This window comes from Siphateles boraxobius, unplaced genomic scaffold, assembly GCF_051911475.1.
Source record: "Siphateles boraxobius isolate OS27281-9 unplaced genomic scaffold, OSU_SipBor_1 30, whole genome shotgun sequence".
Taxonomy (NCBI): Eukaryota; Metazoa; Chordata; class Actinopteri; order Cypriniformes; family Leuciscidae; genus Siphateles; species Siphateles boraxobius.
In genome coordinates, this window is record NW_027508920.1 from 8,392,492 (window position 1) to 8,414,646 (window position 22,155).

Consider the following 22,155-nt stretch of genomic DNA (forward strand, 5'->3'; position numbering starts at 1 on the left):
ATATTAAATATTCCTTTAATGCAGGCAAAAGCAACCAGCATGTAAAGGGTTAATCTAAACTATCATCCTATAAGTAAGAGTATGAAGGATATATGAACCGATGAGATCTAAATGTGTACCGAGTTCCCCCTCAGGGACTACCGCTGCGTGAAATCGCAGTGGGAACGCCCTCAGCGTGACGCGTCTGAAGCATGAATGAAATCAGTCAATGGAGAGAATGAGCGTACGGCGAGTGACGTCATCGACCAGGAAGCTATAAATATCCCCTGAGTACACAATACGCCAGCTTTAGTTACTTCAGCAGCTCTGTGTGTGTCTGAATCTGTCGATTGTGTTTGTCTGTTTTGTCAGGAGTTTTCACTATATATATTTTATATAAAAAAACCAATATGAGCGAGCAGTATAAGAAGTGTGTTCCCCCCTGTACTCGGTACATCACGGGTGGGGATTCACACGAGCTAAGTGTGGCTTATTTGGGAGTGCAGCAATGCCCAGTCGGCTCTCGAGGGAGTCGATTGTCAGCATTGCGAGCGTTTTCCCTTGAGAACTCTGCGCTCGCGGCGATCGCTCTTCGAGGAGAGTGATTTGCTGCGAGCTCCCCGAGGCTCGGGTCCCGCTTCTGTTGAGGCAGAGCGGCGGCGCTTGTCTTGGGGCTCGCAGATGGATCTCGCTGGCGACGTTGAGACGGGCTCCGCCCTATCTCAGCTATCTCCGACGAGATCTAGTGCGTCTCACCCGGCTCTGGAAGCACGCGCTGCGGCGGTTACTTCTGCCCGGGTGGAGGCACATGATGATGTTGAATTGAGATTTTCCAGTTCTGAGGAGCTGGATGTCGAAAGTTTTGCATCAGAGAAAACTAGTAATTATCACATTATACTGCAAATGAAGAAGGTTTGATGGATGTATTATCTCGGGCTGTTGAAAAGCTAAAAAAAAATAAAAAAAAATAACAGTATCGAGTGGCCAGCTGATAGACAGGTTTCTAGAATTAAAAGCAATCTAGATGATAGATTTCTGTCTGCACGACCTCAACCTTCTAGCCGGTGCTTACCGTTCTTCCCAGATCTTCATGCTGAGGTTTCAAAGACCTGGGTTAGACCGGTTTCAAGCTGAATTTACACAAATCAGTCCAATGCTTATGGTAACATTGTTGGTGCTAAATCAGCTGGTTATGTGACGATACTGTAGGCGGAGGAGACGCTCGCGTGCTATCTCTCTCCTGCTTCATCGTCTACACTTAAAGCACCGGCTCTTCCACCAAAAAATAAATAAATAAATAAATATATATACCTCTGTGCTGGTGGGGAAGGCTTACTCGGTGGCTCGGCAGGCGGCTGCATGTTTGCATACGATGACTTTTATGCAGGCTTTTCAGGCCGACCTGCTCAAAGGAAATCTGAGGGGGTCCCCGCCGAGAGAGACTTGCGTTCACCTCCCTTAAGGGTGCCCTGTCTCTCCCGGCGCCCTCAGGGGCCCGTCCTACTAACCCTGCCGAAACAGGGCGTAGAAGGGTCTGGCGAGTGCTTTCCCGAGGGACGCTCGCCGCCTCTAAGGAGGGTTCTAGTGTGTTCAGACCAGTCGTTCCCTGCCGGTGCGCCGTTACAGGGCACTGTGTCTGTCACGCAGAATGTTCAACCAGAGCAAAGTCTTTCGTCGAGTTCGTCTTCCAAAAGAGCACAGCAGAAGCGGAGTGTCACGTCTCGTGCCCCCCTGCAGAGAAACTGGAGGGACGAGGCTGGGCGCTCTCCGGCGCGGCCTTCTCGGGCAGGACTGATCTGAGGACAGTCATTGTCGCCAGAAAGGCCGCGTCGAAAAAGTCCTGACGGGCTGAACGTCAGGACTCTGAGGGTGGTCCCCATCGGGAAAAACTTGAGTTCACCGCACAAAAACACGGTGCCCTGTCTTTCTCGATGCCCTCAGGGGTCTGTTCTACTAACCCTGCCTATACAGGAGCGAGCGATTTCCCGAGGGAGGCTCGCCCCCTCCAAGGAGGGTTGTGGAGTGCTCAGACCAGCTGTTTCCTGCCAGTATGTTACAGGGCGCTGTGTCTGTCACTCGGGATGTTCATCCGGAGGCCAGCCTCGAGAGGCTGGTTCCCTTAGTAGAGTTCCTGGCGGAATGGGTCCCCCACCCAGCAGGGAGTTAGGATACTACTTCATCGAAAAAAAAAAAAAAAAAAGAATCCTGACGTGCTGAACGTCAGGGTTCTGAGGGTGGTCCCTATCGTGAAAGACCTGAGTTCACTGCACAAGAACACAGTGCCCTGTCTTTCCGATGCCCTCAGGGGTCTGCTCTACTAACCCTGCCTTCACAGGGCATAGAGAGACTCGGCGAGCGATTTCCCGAGGGACGCTCGCCCCCTCCGAGGAGGGTTGTGGAGTGCCCAGACCAGCTGTTCCCTGCCAGTACGTTACAGGGCGCTGTGTCTGTCACTGGGGATGTTCAAATCAGATCCGAGGACTGGTTTGTCATGATAGATCTAAAGGACGTTTACTTCCATGTATCTATCCTCCCTCAACACAGGAAGTTCCTGAGGTTCGCTTTCGGGGGCGAAGCGTACCAATATCGGGTTCTTCCGTTCGGCCTAGCACTGTCACCCCGAACATTCACGAAGTGTACGGATGCTGCTATAGCCCCGCTGAGGTTACAGATAATCCGCTTTCTGTACTATATAGACGATTGCTTGATTCTAGCTCAATCGGAACAACAGGCGGTTCGGCACCGAGATGTCGTTCTTGCTCATATCAAGTGACTGGGGCTGAGGCTCAACGCCAAAAAGAGTGTTCTTTCTCCATTACAGAGAACCACTTTTCTAGGTGTAGTGTGGGATTCAACGACGATGCAGGCACGATTGTCACCTGCTCGTATTGCTTTGATTCTCGCTGCAGTAGATCAGGTCAAGCTAGGCCAGTCATCCACTGTAAAACAGTTCCAGAGACTGCTAGGTCTCATGGCAGCTGCGTCCAATGTGATACCTCTTGGCCTCTTGCACATGAGACTGTTACAGTGGTGGCTCAGGACCAAGGGATTCTCCCCGAGGGGAAATCCGCTTCGCATGATCGTGAGTTTGCGACGGTGTCATCACGCCCTGATCATGTGGAAAGATCCTTGGTTTCTGTCCCAAGGCCCTGTGTTAGGAGCTCCTTGTCGTTGCGTTATGCTAATGACAGATGCCTCTCTCACGGGTTGGGGGGCGATCATGGATGGTCGCCCGGCTCAGGGTCTGTGGGAGGACCATCATCGTCTGTGGCACTTAAACTGCCTAGAGATGTTGGCGGTGTTTCAGGCTCTGAAACACTTCCTCCCAGACCTAAGGGGCCACCATGTTCTTGTCCAGACAGACAACACATCAGTGGTTTCTTATATCAACCATCAGGGGGGTTTGCGTTCTCGCCCGCTTTACAAACTGGCACGTCAGATCCTTCTATGGTCCCAGGGGAAAATTCTTTCTCTGAGAGCTTTTATCTCCCGGGGTATTTAAATCAGGGGGCAGACATCCTGTCAAGACAGGGGCCGAGGCCCGGGGAATGGAGTCTTCACCCCGAGGTGGTGGAACTCCTATGGAAACATTTCGGTCTTGCCGAGGTAGACCTATTTGCTTCTCGAGAAACATCACACTGCCCGCTGTGGTTCTCTCTCAGCCATCCAGCCCCGCTGGGGTTGGATGCGATGGTACATCCGTGGCCGAGGTCACGCTTGTACGCTTTTCCCCCGATCGCTCTGCTCCCAGGAGTTCTGGAGAGGGTTCGCCGGGACGGGCTCAGTCTCCTGCTAATAGCCCCGTTCTGGTCGGCCCGGGTATGGTTTGCGGACCTAGTGTCTCTCCTCAACGGCTCTCCCCTAGAGATACCGATCAGGAGAGATCTGCTCTCTCAGGCGAGTGGGTCGATCCTTCACCCCCGTCTAGAGCTATGGAGGCTGTGGGCTTGGCCTCTGAGGGGGCCCAGCTCATAGATTCTGGTCTCTCGGCTGAGGTCGTTGAGACCATCCTCCGATCCAGAGCTCCCTCCACGAGGAAGTTATATGCCGCGAGGTGGAAACTTTTCACCTCTTGGTGTGGAGAGCGCCAGCAGGACCCAGTTAACTGCCCGGTTGGTACAGTCCTGGATTTCCTGCAGGACCGTCTCTCCACAGGGTTATCCCACTCCACACTGAAGGTGTATGTGGCGGCCTTAGCTGCTTACCACACCCCTTCAAGTGGAGGTTCCCTCGGGAAACACCCACTTATGTCTCGCTTCCTTCGTGTCACCTTGAGGCTGAGGCCTGCAGTTCGCACGAGGGTACCAGCTTGGGATCTGGCCATCATCTTAGAAGGTCTCTCCCTTGCTCCTTTCGAGCCCATCGAGGAAGTTTCGGAAAAGATTCTTACTCTAAAGACTATCCTTCTTCTCGCTATCTCATCTCTAAAAAGAATTGGAGATATTCTAGCACTTTCGGTGGCTCCCTCGTGCCTGGAATTTGCTCCTGGTTGGTTAAGGCCTTTCTCTTTCCGAGACCAGGTTATGTTCCTAAGGTTCCAACTGTTTCAGTTAGACCTATAGCTCTGCAGGTTTTCTGTCCTCCGCCTTTTCTGACGTCAGACCAGGAGAAAATTAATTTGCTGTGCCCAGTTTGGGTTTTGATCCTTACGTCCACAGAGCTGCCCTGTGGAGGAGATCGGAACAACTGTTCATCTGTTTGGGTCACCTAAGAAAGGGTGTCCTGCATCTAGAAAAAGGATGAGCAAGTGGGTGGTCGAGGCCATCCCACTTGCTTATGGTTCGGCCCATCAGCCTTCACGTTTGGCTGTAAGGGCTCATTCCACCCGGAGTATGGCTGCTTCTACAGCTCTTCTTTCAGGAGCTTCTCTTCAGGACGTTTGTGATGCGGCAGGCTGGTCCTCACCGCACACTTTCGTTAGATTTTATTCCCTCGATCTTAGCTCCACTCCCGGGGCTCAGGTTCTCTCGTCGGTTTGTGTCTCCTAATGACACACGACGGGGATTTGGTCGTATGGGGATGTGGGTATTGCGTTCCCACTGCGATTTCACGCAGCGGTAGTCCCTGAAGGGGAACGTCCCGGGCTACGTATGTAACCCTAGTTCCCCGAAGGGACGGACGCTGCGTGTCCTGCCATACTCTCGGCATCCCCTTGGGTCGCTGCTTCAGTAACTTTTAAGCTGGCGTATTGTGTACTCAGGGGATATTTATAGCTTCCTGGTCGATGACGTCACTCGCCGTTCGCTCATTCTCTCCATTGACTGATTTCATTCATGCTTCAGACGCGTCACGCTGAGGGCGTTCCCACTGCGATTTCACGCAGCGTCCGTCCCTTCGGGGAACTAGGGTTACATACGTAACCCGGGACGTTTCATATTACTACATGCAAGCGTGTTTGATTTATGGACCATGTTTTCGGACCCCGTTCAAGGACCCCTGCCACGCCCGGGTACCATCTTCAGCCCGGCCCTGAGGGTTCTGACCCGTGTGCAAAGTTTCAAGAGTTTTCGAGCACGTTAAGAGCCCCCAAAGTGCACAAATAGTCGTTAAAAAAAATAAATAAAAATAATCCTTAGGAAAACAATAGGGCCTTCGCCCTTTCAGGGCTTGGGCCCTAATTAAATTATATAAAAAAGAAAAAACACAAGTTTACACATACAGCAAGTTGTAGAGTGAAATTGAGCCTTGTAACTCCCTTCTGCTATATAGCAGACAGTACTTTAATACAGAATCAATTATAAATATATGTATTAATACAAGTCGTTGGCTTTGGCCCTTTCATCGCTGCTCACAGCTATATATATATATATATATATATATATATATATATATATATATATACCCAGCTAACACAGTTACGTTGTGAAGACGTAACAGGACCGGCCCATAATCATCGTAGCGACGTACCACATAACGTTCCAGCAACGTAACTTTGTGATTCCCATAATCGTCGTGGCAACGTTATTGTGGTACGTCGCAAGAACGTGATGAGTACGTCTTAATGACCAAACTGGCATGTTGCGAGGACGTAACATCAAAGGTCGTAGCTACGCGCCAAATAACGTTCCAGCAACGTAACTTTGTGATTCCTGTATTCGTCGTGGCGACGTTATTGTGGTACGTTGCTGGAGCGTGGTAGGTACGTCTTCCGCATTTGTTTTTTAAAATAATTCTCAACTTTAGTCCTGGGAATGAAGATGTGCTTGAACCATAACCTTAAAATCAGCATAGAACTGATAAACTCAAACATTTCATTCTCTCTTGTAAAACCTTATAAATTATAAAAGGGAATTGTGTTTTGTTTTTAAACCCCTATTAAATAGAAAATGGCCCAAAACCACACTGCATTAATTTATTATTCAGCATTAATTCAGTGTTACTTTGTACAATTACTAAGCCAATACATTTTGAACAGTAACGATTTTTTAACCATGTAAAGTGTTAACAAGTTATGAGTACAAAAATTAAACACGTCAATTTATTAATCAAAAAAACATAGTCAACGAATAATGCAACCAACTATTATTCTTTTTATTGAAAAAAGTGTCTTATCATTAGGGATGGGTGTATTTAAATAATGATTTTATCACTGAAACTTATCAAAACTCTTATTGACACTACTCTCTAATTTGGCGCAAAATCAATAAAGACATAAAAAAAGAAATAAAAAAGATTCAGATGTTTCTTTATTATTAATTTTATTTGCAGAAATAGGTTAAATTGTTTCCTGAGTGTCCTGTGAGGCTCCTGCTACAAATGTCTGGTGGTGATGTGCTTCATTGATTCACTACCAGTAGCAAAACCTGAACAATGTGACAAGTGCCAAAGATCTATAATCTTTGAGCTTCTATGAAGCAAACAAATAATGAAAAAAAGTGTTAATAAAGAGTAAATATACACTGTAAATAATTTCACTGAAAACTACAGTAAAAACCTGTAAAATAGCAACAGTAACAGACTGTTTAAACCAAAATAATGTATCACCGTATTTCATACAATTAATTACATTGATTTAAGAAATTGTACATGACTTTAATTTTTACTCTCCCAATATGTAAAAAACACGCATTCTTACTGTGAAAATAGATTTGGTTATGTAAAATGAATGGGAAAATACCTTAAATTCACAAGCAAGTAATTACCCTAAAATCAAAGGTATTATTCTGCGTAGATTACACATTTTGTTGATGTGTCCTATAAAATGTACAATATATAACCTTTCAAAATTCAACAAACACATACCCTAAATTCAACAGTAATTAGCAGTTAAAAATGCTATGTGTTTGTTAAATAAGTCAATTTTAAGGTAAAACATGTTTAAATAGACTGTAATTTACTTTACTTTTGTAATTTTCTTTTAAATGTTCTTTTGTGAAAAGATGTGCAACAACCAGGGGCGTCTGGCAACAGGCAAAAAATAAATAAAAGAAAAAAAAAGAAAAGAAAAGAAGCATGTATCTTGCACATAATTTCAAAATTTTGTGTGGCTAATTATTAATAAATAGTTTGGTAGTAGTAAGCGGCATTGAGACATTTGTCAAAAGCATGAAAAACCAAGAAGACCATCAACTGGCAAAGCACCAAACACGCACACGGAGAGGAGCACCTTCCCGCTTTTGAGGTCACGTGAACTGCGCTGCTTCGGCTTGATCTGCATGCAAGTGGTGAGTGCAACACTAAAAAATTTACTCTTCTTTACAAAATTGAGAATACAGGGTAACTTTCAAATTGTGAGTGTGAGGAGAAAGAGATAGATGTTCACTTCTAACAGAGTGTACTTCTGATGCCATTTTATCTTTATCCCATTTTAACTTGCATTTATTCTGTTTTTATGATTATTTTAAAATTTCTTAAGAGTATGCTACAAAATAATTAATGTAGAAGGTGCTGGAAAAGAGAAGCGATAACACTGCGTGCTAACGCGAGGTATAATGTTATGTATTTAATTTTTTTTCTATGCTTATTTTCAAAACATTACAGAATAACGGACACAGCAACTCGCTAATTTAGAAAGAGGGAGCAATAAGACTCGTCCACTGCTCAAGCAACGTTAACTGTCGATGTTGTTTTATATTTCAGTCAGCGCCATTATAGCACGCATACAATCTGTGGGAATAACGTTACATGGTGGCACAACATGACTTCTGGGGACTCAATATTTAATTTTAAGGTAAGCCTGACAAAATGGATACAGACTGATAAAAAAAACTTTTAGCCCTACTCCTGTTGTAGTTATTTTACCAAGATTGGCTATGTTTAGTTGCGGTTTCTGTGGCAAGTCAGTCAAATCATTAAGGGGTTATGTACTTCATTGCAAACTTCATCGAAATGAACCACGTTGTTTATTTAAGTGCATTGCAGCCAACTGCAAACAGAGAACAGTACATATGCATCGTTCAAGGCTCATTTTTACCGAAAACATAATGTAAATGAGCCTGATAACGTTACTGTCGGGACGGTTTTTACCGTTGTTAAATGTGCAGTGGCGTTGTGTGACCGTCAGTGCCAAGATGCTAAAGCTCTAATATCACATTTGAAAGAACATATTGTGGAAGGAAGTGCCGTGAGTTGTCCAGTGAGAGGATGCACAGCTGTTTTTAAGGTTAAATCTTCATTTACCTCCCACATATCACGGAAACACAGAGATTTTACCAAAATCATTATCAGTGACTTGTATAGAGACTCGCCTCATGCATCATCTGCTCCAACTGAAATACATGACTCTGGCCCTGAATTTGTTGCAGCAGGTACAGATGAATGTGGTATGGACACATCAGATTATTTCAATGATCTTTTTCTTCGAAATGTTTGTTCATTTTACTTAAAACTGCAGGGTCAGTTCTTACTACCTGCTTCAACCACACAGAATATTGTTGAGGAGATTCAAAATATCCATGAGTTGGGTCAGAAATATACTTTAAGTAAACTTACTTCGCTGCTAAAAAATGAAACATCCTTATCAGATGATGACATCTCCAAAGTTTGTCAGTCTGTCAGGGAATGTGATCTGTTCTCTGCATGTCATACAGGGCCAATGAGGACTGTACACTCAAGAGCTCAGTGTTTCAAAAAAATGTTCAACTACGTGGAGCCTAAGAAAGTGTTTTTAGGAAGAGATGAGAACAGAATAGATAGGTTTGCCTATTATGTGTCTGTCAGAGAGACTTTAAAATGCTTTTTACAATCTGATATGTGGCAGAAATGTTTGTCAGAGCAGCACCCTGCAGAGCCTCCATCAGATGTTTTATCTGATATTAGTGATGGCCAGATTTTCAAATCCAATGACTTTTTTGTCCAAAATCCATCAGGTTTGAAGCTAGTACTATACCAGGATGCCTTTGAAGTCGTAAACCCTTTAGGCTCTGCAAAGACGAGACATAAAGTGTTAGCCGTTTATTTATCTGTTGCTAATTTGCCACTTCATGTACGGTCTGAACCAAACCACATGCCACTTGTTTTATTGTGCAGAGAGAAATATTTCAAAGCATTTGGGCATGCTAAATTGTTCTCTGATTTACTTGCAGACTTAAAGGAATTGGAGGAGAATGGGATTGCGGTATCAGATGAAACCGTAGTCAAAGGAACCTTGTATTGCATTGCTGGAGATAATCTAGGTTCACATTGCATTGGTGGCTTCACTGAAAATTTCAGCCGCACAGAAAATTTCTGTAGATACTGTCTAATAACCCGATCTGAATTTCAGGGTGACGATCCTAATCTATGTGGACCAGCCCGCACCATTGAGAGCTACAATTCAGATGTAGATCGCATCCAGACTGAAGATACACAAGTGGAAGGAGTAAAATTCAAGTCAGTATTCAATTCCTTGAAATACTTTAATGTGTGTCAGCCAGGTTTGTCTAGGACCTTGTCTAGGACATGACATCTTTGAGGGTGTTTTGTCTTATGATGTTGCACTTTATCTTAAGTATTTCATTAAAAAAAAAGCATGGTTCACATACTCCACCCTGAATCGGCGCGTTAAACAGTTCAAATACTATGCCTCTGATGCTTCTGCTAAGCCATGTGATGTCAACCCTCAAGCAGTTAAACTCTCAAGAAATGCAATACAGAACTGGACTTTTTAAGACTGTTGCCTCTCATAATTGGTGACAATGTGAAAGATAGAACAGATGATGTGTGGCAGTTGACTCTGCTGCTGAAAGACATTGTGGACTTGATATGTGCTCAGAGAATCTCTGTCCCTCAGGTTGCATATCTTAATGTTCTTATTCAAGAATATTTAGAGTTGAGAAAAACTCTATTCCCAGAAACTAACCTGAAACCAAAGCACCATTATATATGTCATTACCCAGCACTGATCCTGAAATTTGGCCCCTTGATAAGACTATGGACTATGGGCTTCGAAAGTAAGCATAGTTATTTTAAGAGATGTGCAAGAAATTTAAAGAATTTCAAAAACCTCTGTCTTACTCTGTCTGACAGACATCAGATATTGCAGGCTTATCTTTCAGCAGGCTCAATGGATCGAGCTGTCTTGCAAGTTAAAGGTGGTTGTCCATTTTACTCAGACTTTAAAGTCATTCAAGATGTAGTCAGACAATTTGGCTTCACTGAGACCAACACAAAGGTCACAGTAGAAATGCTGTATAAAGGAACATCATACAAGAAAGGCAGTTCCTTGTCACAGGGAAGACTGATTTTGTGGAGTTTGGTGAACTTCTGCTTATTTTGATAAAAGATAACACTGTTTATCTTCTGGTGTCAATGTACAAGGCAGAATTCCTTCCTCAGTACCATGTGTACTCGGTGAGGAAAGACAATGAAAAGATGCAGTGTCTGAACAGCAGTGACTTGACTGATTTCTATCCATTGGGTTCTTACATGAAGGATGGATACCAAATAGTTCCATTGAAACACAGTGTGTTGTCACAGTAATTAATGCCTTGCACAGTCATTGGTGTTAGCTGAATTTTATAGTTTTTTTCTTCTTCTTTTGTCCCTTACTCAGAAAAGGATGATGCGGAGCAAAGCAACATAAGCAATGCCATTATTAGTGTGTTACCAGACCTCCCAACCTCAATTGTAAATATTGTATTAGAGATGATACAATCTTTGGGTGTGGAAACCACTGAGGATTTTCAGTACATCCAGGAAGCAGATCTGCTTTCAGTACTGAGACCAATTCAAGCTAGAAAATTGTTGGCTGCTTGGAAACAAACCAGTAAGTACATTATGCTATAAGTATAACTTAAAGGAATAGTTCAGCCAAAAAAGAAAATTTGGTTTTCATTTACTCACCCTCTGGCATTACAAGATGTAGGTGACTTTTTTTTACACGAGTTGAACAGTAAAAAAGATATTTAGCTGAATCCGTGATCCTTTGTGATTCATATAATGGCAGTCAAATGGAGCCATCTCTTTGAGGTGCAAAAAACATTTACAGAAAAAACAAAGTTAATACCCGTTGCTCATGACAATACATTGAGGGGTCTTATGAAGCGAAACATTATTTACAAAATTTTTACCTCAAATTGGCAGAATGTGGAAACAGCCATTAGTACATCTGATTGGCCATTCGCATTTCAGAAGCAAAAACCATGTCTGTGATCGGCTACAATGTTCAACATAAATTATTATTCTCAGGACAGTATGCACATACTGAATTTGAGGTAAATAATGTTCAATTGCTTGCACAGAGCGATTGTTTAGCTTCATAAGACCTCAATGTATCATCATGAGCAACGGGTATTCTTTTTTTTGACTCAAATAGATGGCTCCCTTTGACTGCTAATATATGACTCACAGGGCACGGTTTCAGCTAAAAAATAAATTCTGTTCTACTGACGAAAAACCTAAATCTTGGGTGCCCTGAGGGTGAGTACATGAACACCAAATGTTCATGTTTGGGTGAACTATCCATTTAAGATAAATGTCATTCAGTACATTTAAATTTTAATTAATTTTACAGCACAGACCACAGAATTCCATGGCCAGTCAACATTAAATTCTTCAGCATCCTCAGCATGCTCCTCAATCTCATTCTCTCCCTCACCCAGCCACTTAATTACTGCTGCAGATTGGTTTGACAGCTTCCAAGTTCCATGGGAGAAGCTTCCTGAAGCCTTGATGTAGTGTTTGGAGAGAGGGAAAAGGCCAAAGCCTAGGTTACGTAGAGAAATGATCCGGATCGTTGTTTCTGAGATGATACTTGCCTGTGGTTCTCCCAATAAACAAGCCTGACAGAAATTGCCAAGAAAATGGTTGCAAAGTATCCGCAGTCACTGCAGGATGTCATAGAAGGTGATGTGATAGGACCAGGATATCACTCACTGGTCAAGCAGTTACAAGCTCAAACCGACAATGTAAAGCGGTCTTCACTACCACGGATATTAAAGCGCAAACAGGTGTCAGATGAGTATGACAGATGAAGTCCCAGCTGAACGAAGGGCAGCTGTTCAGGACACATATGGATTAGTATGATAGCTGGAGTCATTTACTTCCAGTCTTTGTGCTAAGCTAGGCTAGCGGTGGGTGCGTCAGGCAGAGTTATAGCACGCACGGAGATGAAAAAGGTATGTATAAACTTATCTAACTATGGGGGATACGGTGAAGAAGCTAAAGTCCCAAAACGTTGGCGTGTTCCTTTAACGTTACTGCTTTAATAAGCTTTGTTTTTTGGTTCTGTTAAATTGACAAACTGGTTTATTCCACAACTTTTTAACAAAAACTTTGATAATGCGTAGTTTTGATTTGTTTAAACTTTATATAGTTTATATACCTTTATATAGTGTAATATGCATTTAAATTTGGCAAATGTCTTTTGAAAAGTTTGTCATTTGATATATGGGGTTCAGAGTGTTTGGCTGTCCACATGCTGAGGTTAATATAACTGGTGGAAAACATTTTCTGGCCTCCTTTTTTTTTTTACCCTTGAGAATAGGTTAATGGCTGGTGGCAAGAAACTAATTTAAAGGTAAGTAAACTGAACACTATCACATTCTTTGTTAAAGTTTGTCTTTCTACAAAAACTAGCTGGATACTCTTCTGTGGTGAAAATTATCTTTTCATCATACGTGTAAAAGATGACTTTTACTTTTGTCACATTTTAGGCATTGCTTTCAAACTCATGAGTTGTCATTGACTTGCAGGAAACAACTTGCATCTTTGTGACACCAAAAAAAAAAGGTAAGATTATTATCTATTTCAACAGTTTATTACTTTATTTTTTTTTATTTTACTTTTAAAGATATATATATATATATATATATATATATATATATATATATATATAAATATATATATATATATTTGTCATATCTGCTTTGCTGTACTGCAGCAGTAGGGATCAACAGGAAACCGTGTAAAGAGACCAGGATTGCATCACCAGGCCTTGCATGGAAACGTACTTTGGTTACTGCAACATGTTGTATTCTACTAGGTGAGGCAAAGCTTGTTTGTTTTTCACTGATTATAGCCATGTATTTATTACATGTAATTTACAAACTGTTTTTAGAAGATTGAAAGACATACTTGAAACAAATTTTTCTTAATTAGGGCAATGTATTTTCTTTTATCTCCTCTTATGTCTACAAGTGGTTGTACGTGGCATGGACCTCATCAATCTCTTTTTCTTGCGAGTCTCCTTTTGGATTAGATACCTTTAGAGTATAATTAGTGGTAAATTGTACTATTCAACATACATTAATGACTTCCTTACCAAATAGTTTTTAAGTACTACTAAATGATTTAACCCTTTCCTTAACATGGCACGGCAGTAAAATGCAGTGCTGCCAACTTTGCAGAAATGGGGGATGGTCAAGTCTCGGATTTTTTCGTTTAATTTATAAGCTTTAAACTGGAACTGCCTTGCATCAATAATTGTCATATCATACGTGTTAAGTTTTGGTCACTTGCTCATCTATTTGAACTCTATTGTCTTTGATATGGACAAAATTGCAGTACTACAATTTTCAGTCTTTCATTCACAATCTTTTCATAATCTTTCCTTGTAAAACATTTCCAAATGTCTCAAATTTCTTAAGATAGAGGTCCATATGCTTGATCTCAACTGTTTAATAGTTTAATGTTTATGTTAACAATCTTATTAACATCATATTACTAAAGTTGTCTTGCACTTGGACGAATATCAGTTTGGCAATATTGCTAGACATACCGTCAACCTGCAGATCATCAATCATGTTAAAAATCATAGATGGCGCCGTGAATAATGCCTTTTAACAGCATATACAAACAAAAATCTAATTTTCTTCAATGCTAAATATATATATATATATATATATATATATATATATATATATATATATATATCTTGTGTTTTTCTGCTTGCAGAGACGATCGTTTCAAAACACAATGAACACAACAACACCTGCTAAACATTCTTCAAAGACTATGTCCCACCTCACTTCAATAAGTCTGGAGCCAATGATTCAGACACCAGTCTTAAGGATAATTGGTAAGTAATGGTATAGTTCAGTGAATTTTCACCACCTTTATGTATTTGGCTGGTAACTGGTCTCATTTGATGATTTGTAACAAATATGATGATTGTCGGATTACTTAAGTGGATGCAACTGTGCAACTGCAACCTGACAGATGTGAAACAAATGCTTGTGATATGTGCTGAGATTTCTTTCAAGCTTTTGCCCTGATACTCTATTGATTATCAGAGTGGCGTTAATTGGAATTCAGTTCAGCAAAAGAAGACTTATCTCTTTGTAGCCATAATGCTCATGGGCTGTATCTAACTAACTTCTATTTGTCTGTTTCCTGCAGAGAGATTATACCAGTCCACAGTGACTACATGTGAGTCCTCAGGTAGTACCCGTGACGATGCAAGCTTTACGTTTCCAGTTTTTCGAACCGACACAGTCCCATATCTTCAGTCAAGCGTGGACTCATTACTATTGTTCAGCCAGAGCAAGTGTTGCTGATTGATGTTTATTCCACCATTGTTTATCCTTCATTTATTATGGACACATGCATTTTTTCTTTGTGAGTATACTGAACAAGTTGATCAGCTCTAACTATTATAACACAGTGCCTGTATGAAGAAGGGAAAAAAAACAGGTTCTTTAAAGTCTATTAATGATAATGTGCCTTGATTTACAATGGGTTGTATGATTTACAATGGGTGGTATTTAATAGTTAATTTAGTAATTTAAAATGTCCTGGGTGACTGTTGACTTTAAAATCTATGGCAACTAACTGTAATAACTTATGTGTTGTACTGTATTTTTTGCGGTGGAATTCTGGCAACCACAGCTGTCTGTAAATTTCTGTAAAACTGACCTTTACAATAAAATACTATAATATGTCATACAGTTGTATTGTATTTATTACGGAGATAGACCGTACGTAGGTTTAAAGTTTACTTGTTATTTGTTAAAGTAGTTTACCGCAAAACAAATTTACATTTACAGCTGCTATTTTTAAAGTAAATTACTGTAAACAGGTTTACATTATATCTGTTTTATTTCAGAGTAATTTACCATAAATAACAAACAATTCTCAACTGTAAAATTTACAGTTGCCAAAAAGCATTCCGTAAAGTGTTATGCATTGTCCCCATATATTTTACGGTGAAGTTCTGGCAACCACAGCTTCTGGTATTTTACACACATTTTTTTTTTTACAGTGTATGTAAAAAAACAACAACAAAAAAACAACAATATAGATTTCTAGCTTCTCTCCTGTATTATTTCACCCACCCAAATATACATCAATAATTTTTTGAGCTTCAAAATGAGCTTGATGACTTTCTCAGAGAGAATCTGAGATGTCTCATTCCTGGCTGTGTCCCAGCTGTGGGAAACACTCTATCAGACAGTGTTGAGGAGGCAGATGGAGATGACGAAGAGCTGTAAGAGATGTAGGGTATCTGGACTTTGTCAGGACGACTCATGCACTTATACATGTAAGAATGCTTCTAACCTCTCTGACTCTGGTTCATAACTCTGGTTGGGTACCACAGAGCCTGCCCCTAATGGCGTTCACTGACACTTTCATAGCGAACTGAGTTAAAACCAAGCCTCCCCCTTTCCAACGAGAAGGAACTTGTGTACAACACACACACACACACACACACACATGAAACTTTCATTAACTTCATCATATAAAGACTTTACCGAAATATATTTGATATGTATTTATGTTCGTCCGATTGCCCAGGTCCTATGAAGGTATCTGTAAGTGTATAGTAGTTCTAAACAAACTACAAGGGCTTTTAATTATGCTTTTAATGTAACTTTGCAATATAATGTCACGGTTTATGAATCCACTGTGTCATTCTGTTATGTTGTGTGTGTGTGTGTGTGTATGTGTGTCTGTGTGGGCGTGGTTATCAATTCCCGTTTGATTGTTTGCACCAGCTGCAAGTCATTACCAGTCCCTTTATATGTTCAGTAATCTCCGTCTCATGTTGTCAGATCGTTGTGGCTTCCCCGGTGTCGTGTCCTGTTCCTGTGTGGCTCTCTGCTTCTCCTCGCGTGTTCCAGTCTTCGTGGATCTTCGTCGTTGTTTCCCAGTCTGGATTGTTTATTGTTCCTGGTTCCTGAGCACACCGATTTCATCACCACGAGTCTCCGGGTTGCCCATCGACGTCCCTGTGTCACAGTATATCTAAGTGTTTGTCCCCGACCTGTGTTTCTGTGTTTAATCTGACCAACTGGAATAAACAACTTTTACTTGCAATTGTATCCGACCCATTCATCACATATAATACTCCTTACATGTCATTGCTGATATGTACAGAACGCCCTAAGGCTGGTCAAGCCATATACAGTATGTATATGAACATACCGTAAAATGTATTTCTCTATGCTGTACCATATTTTGGAATGATTCTGACTGAATTCAACCACGGCCATAAAATATCTAAATGACCGTCTCGACAGGACAAAGGAACACTTTTGCCGTGCACTTTTCTCACAGGTGATTGGTTCATTCACACGAGAGAAGGCGTGAACAGAAGTGCCCTTAAAGAGACGCAGCCAAGCTCAACTCTCTAGGCTTGTTTGAGATGCGCCTTGCCTAGCCTTAAATATAGGCGAGAGTAGGCGGCTGCAGTGAGGGGAGGAGTGAAAAAAGTGCAGGCAAGCCGGACAGTTCTCGCTTCTCGCATTGGATCTGACACCTGCGAGATCAATGAAGGATATCGCGGGTTTTACACTCGTGCACAGTGTTGCTAATAAACTGGATGTAATTTAAGTTCTGTTGCTTTTATATGAAAATAAATATAATGAACAAGACACCCAAAGTACTTGTTATTTAATTCCATTCCAAATAAGTGTTTATCAATCATTTTTTCTTTAATACATACATAGGCTATGTGTTTATATATATATATATATATATATATATATATATATGAAGAGTTCAAAAAGCAGAGATGGGGGACTCGAGTCACATGACTTGACTCGAGTCAGACTCGAGTCGCAAATTTAAGGACTAAATTAAGAAAATGACTCGACTTGACTTTGACTTGAGATCCAATGACTTGAGACTTGACTTGACTTGAACTGTATGACTCGAGAATGACTTGATATACATTTATCATCGCAAGATCAATTGATGAACAAAATGAAAGCAACGGAACCATTGACGCCAGTCATCAGATTCTGCACAAGCCCAGAAAAAACATACATCGCGGTGAGCGCGCTAAATACAAAAACATCTCCCAGCATTGTTTCTTTTTGGATATAAACACTAGAAATTGACTATATTCATACAAGAAGATTTGCTGTACGCATAATAACTGGCAAGGGATATCGGACGACCATCACAACCTCGAACAGTCGAACTTCATTCACCACATCTAAAAGTAAGCTATGGCTTGTTTAACCTGTTTGTTACAGTTAATTTGACTGTCTTTATATCGAGAATATTGGTCAAAACAGCATGCCTCTTTATACACAATTATGTTTTCAAATGTAGCTTAATGTTGTCAATATTCAAATGATAATTAATGATGTCATATGTTTTGTATAACATTTGCCACATTTCTTTTTAAATCATGCTTTAAAGCCAAATATGTCGTTCTTTCCAATGACAAAAAACAACATAGAAAACTGTTAATGTTTTGTCGTGTTTTATGTTTCTCTTAAAGCAGGGTTAGATGTTATCAGGAGTTACATCTATTAGATGTTATCAAAATGCCAGCAAAATTAATATTGCACCCAAAATTCAAAATGTGGTGGAAAAAAATGCCCTAGTATGAGTTATTTTCATAATTATAACATATGATATTAAAAAAATATTTACAGAATATTGACGAGATTGCAAATGTGATAATGATTTTATAAAACAGTTCAGTAAACAAAGAGTGAATATAGTGATGTGACATTTAGACATAGCCTAATATTCCAAATATTTTCTGTTTTTGCTCGATTTCTCCAATGACAATAGTTCCAAACAAGCCACAGAAAGAGTTATGCGTATTTGTGATTCAGTGACCTAGTTGCTTAGTTCCAGAACGAATCTGCCGTTTTGAACATAAGTTAAATGAATGCTTCTATGACTCGTACATTAATACGGTTATTTGGCGCCACCTATTGGCGGTTTTAACGTCATAATTAAAAATATATAACTTGTATTAAGGGGATGCCAGTTTGAAGAATGCCTTTGGTCCATAGGAACTATACTTGAATTGTGAATTGTTTAATACCTTTTAATGGTCTTCTGCAATGTTTGAGGCATATTTATTTTTTCATGCTTTAATGTTGGCCTAATTTCAGTTACATTTAGATTTTTATTGTAGTAACCACTCAGCTATATGTGGAAATGCATATATTAAAAAAAAATTAGCAAATAAAACCATAGTCCACAACCTCTGTAGTTTTAACTTATTTTAATATATAAATTCAGTGAAATCGTCAAACGTTTGTATGACTTGCCAGTGACTTGTGACCCAAGCTACGACTTGACTTGACTTGCTTGACATAAGGCAGTGACTTGACTTGACTTGCCTTTATAAAAAATGTACTTGGACTTGCTTGAGACTCGAAGGTTAAGACTTGAGACTTGCTTGTGACTTGCACATGTGTGACTTACTCCCACCTCTGTCAAAAAGCCTCTAAATGCCATCTGAAATTTTCTTCAACAATGATCATTTTTATCAAGCTCTTATATTTAAGTTCAGTAATTTCACTTAAATGACAATTAACAGGTAATTTTCATTGACATTTAATTGAGATTAATGAACTAAAATATACAAGCTTGATAAAAATGATCATTCGAGAATAAATTTTCAGATGGCACTTAGAGGCTTTTGCATCTGAACTCTTCATATATATAATAAAATGACATTGCATAACCCATAGAGATCGCACTGTCCGAGAGTTTGGGAATATTCACTCATAACATATATGTATATGTATATACACATAAAACATGATATCCGAGTTTTAAAATCAAACATTTTAAAAGAGAACAATACATCACGGTTGTTTAAAGCAATCAACATTAAGCTGTGTCGTCAGCAAGTCGTTTCCCATCATGCTTTTGATCAGCGCAGTCGGTGGAGAGCAACTGCGCACGACTGCAGAATTCGACACGTGCGCCTTACGCTCGCGAGAGCTTTTTGACACACGTCAGCATGACATCAGAGCAAGGTGGACCGCACTCGGACACATTTCTAACCAGCATGCATTGTGCGCTGATCACCTGTGATCGGTTCTGTGCAGATTTTGCTCATCTCAAACAAGCCTTCTCTCTTACTTCTCCTCTCTTCGCATCATCATGTAACTGCTCCACGTGATCCCCCTCTTGGGATCTTTTCTTTTGTTTGTTTAAGTTTTATTTTTCCTTTCTACTTTGTTCATTTCCTCAGACGAGTACGTGAACTTAGCTTGAATCGTTTCTTTGGTAACTTTACGTCCGAGACTTTAAACCTTCGTTTGAAAGTGTGCGCTCCAGACCATCTGCAGACCACGTGACGCTCCGACGACACACACACACGAAACTAGGCCACTCACGCACGCAGCCGTTTCCCGCAACAAAGAGAACAATGTGCAAGTATATTCGTTTTCGAGTGTACAGAGCATTAAGATGTGTTTTCCCATGTTGTCTCTCAAAGGTTTTTAGGTATGTAATTTGCCACTGATCCTTCCCGATTCTCTCTCTATCATTCTCTCCCTCTCTTTATTGATGTATTCTCTTTCATTGTGTCGTTGCCGTTATTGTATTTGTAAATACATTTATTGTTTGTTATAACCGGTATACGTAACTTTGCCTTTATTAAATTCATTATATTGCTTTATTGATTCTGTCTTTTCGCTCATATACAAGTCCCTTAAATGTATAAAGATCCAAAGCTACGTGCTTTACAAATTTATTGATAGCCTACTTAAAGAATTGTTATAGAACAGGAAAGTTGTCCCTTCTGGCCAGAGGATAGCTTCTTCTGAAAGTCTATAAAGTAGGATAATTTTGTGAGGTTTGATTGAGATCAAATTATCAGGTTTTTGCTGGACAAAAAGATGATTCGGTCATAAATTAATCCCCTTTAAGATTATACAGATGATCGATCTATGATAGACATAATTGATATATCAAATATTTAATTATAATCCGTTTTGATTAAGTATTGATATACAATTAAGCTAATTTTAACCTGTCTGTAAAATATAGTCTACATATGCAATTAATTATAATCCTTTGTGGTTAATTGCCTAGGTACATATATGAATGCAGATGCAGGGAAATATTATCCCTTTTTGGGAAATTTAACATGTATGATTGTCTAGGTCAAACCGTATGAACGATTATTAATTGTAAATTACTAATCTTTGAATACGTATCCCCAAAGCCTGACCCAAGTAATTCCTTACAGAGAAGAGGAAGAGTCTCTTTCTTACCCCACCAGCGGAGGGCAGGGTCTTCTGAGGGTTTCGCTCTCTATATTCACTGGAAGCTGAAAAATAAATTGTACCATCCTATTGTAGTCAGGTTAATAGCTTTTTGATAGAAAGGTATAAGAAAATTGTCTAACTTACGTGTTCCTCCTCTTCCTTATCCCGAGCTGCACCGTCACCTCATCGTGCTTCCTAGGCAGCTAAAAATAGAGGAGTACTTTATTAATGTTGCTAATCTATGGATTTTAATTTTTTTTTAAAGTATTTTATGCTCACCAAGGATGCATTTATTTGATCGAAAATACAGTGAATGTGAAACTTTATTACAATTTAAAATAACTGTTTATGTGAATATGTTAAAATTAAATTTATTCCTGTGATCAAAGCTAAATTTGCAACATCATTACTTCAGTCTTCAGTGTCACATGATCCTTTAGAACTTATTCTAATATGATTTGATGCTCAAAAAACATTTCTGATTATTATCAGTGTTGAAAACAGTTGTGCTGCTTCAGATTTTTGTGTAAACCATGATGGCTTTATACAAATACACCCACAATACAACGTTCAAAGAAAAGTTTGAAAGTTAAAAAATCTTATAACATTATAAAAGTCTTTACTGTCACTTTTGATCAATTTAATGCATTCTTGCTATTAATGTCTTCCAAAAAAAAAAAAAATCTTACTGACCCCTAATGTTTGAATTGTAGTGTACACAAAAACATGAGGCTGTTTTCATGGAGCTGAACTGTCTTCAACATTGATAATAATCAGAGAAGTTTCTTGAGCATCATATCAGAATGATTTCTGAAGGATCATGTGACACTCAAGACTGGAGCAATGATGCTGAAAATTCAGCTTTGTTTACAGGAATAAATTGTATTTTAAAATATGTTCACATATGAAACAGTTATTTTAAACTCAAACTTTTTAACATTAGAGTATGTTTGAGGTTTTACTTACTAACTTAGTCACGTGGTTCATAGTGAGATGTTGTCCGGCAGGAGATCAGCTCCAACTCCATTACTGTGCGTTCACACCGCCGCCGGCGAGAGCGGCAAAATTCGCTCTCGCCGCCCTGCCAGCGACGCCGTGGAAAGATTCGTGGATGCTCTGATGCTCTGATGTAGATCGAATGCTTGGTCTTTTTTTTAACTTAATTTAAAGGGGCCGCAAAGCAACCAAGCATGTCGATCATTATTTTTGCAGAAAATGGATCGATGGAAGGAACATAACAATTACAGTGACATGTTTGCTAACGAAATAAACCAATTAAAAGCCATGTGTGTGGTGTGACTTTTGTGTTCATGGTTAAGTTATATTCTAATTTACATTCCTGCAG

At 40.1% G+C, this 22,155-nt stretch overlaps 2 long non-coding RNA genes across 3 annotated transcripts; one reads left to right on the forward strand and one right to left on the reverse strand.

Moving 5' to 3' along the window:
* Positions 1-7,659: 7,659 nt before the first annotated feature.
* On the forward strand, positions 7,660-15,280 carry LOC143757227 (uncharacterized). The gene is made up of 8 exons (XR_013210445.1): positions 7,660-7,709; positions 8,059-9,593; positions 9,683-9,789; positions 10,952-11,164; positions 11,912-13,128; positions 13,280-13,381; positions 14,293-14,416; positions 14,737-15,280. It is a non-coding gene; the product is annotated as an uncharacterized LOC143757227 (long non-coding RNA).
* A 324-nt stretch (positions 15,281-15,604) lies between these two features.
* On the reverse strand, positions 15,605-21,845 carry LOC143757229 (uncharacterized). 2 transcript variants are annotated; one of them, XR_013210448.1, is made up of 4 exons: positions 21,777-21,845; positions 20,955-21,013; positions 20,817-20,872; positions 15,605-15,765 (listed from the first exon to the last, which is right to left on the reverse strand). It is a non-coding gene; the product is annotated as an uncharacterized LOC143757229 (long non-coding RNA). The 2 variants fall into 2 exon arrangements; XR_013210447.1 differs by lacking the exon at positions 15,605-15,765 and having other exon boundaries at positions 20,790-20,872.
* Positions 21,846-22,155: the final 310 nt, after the last annotated feature.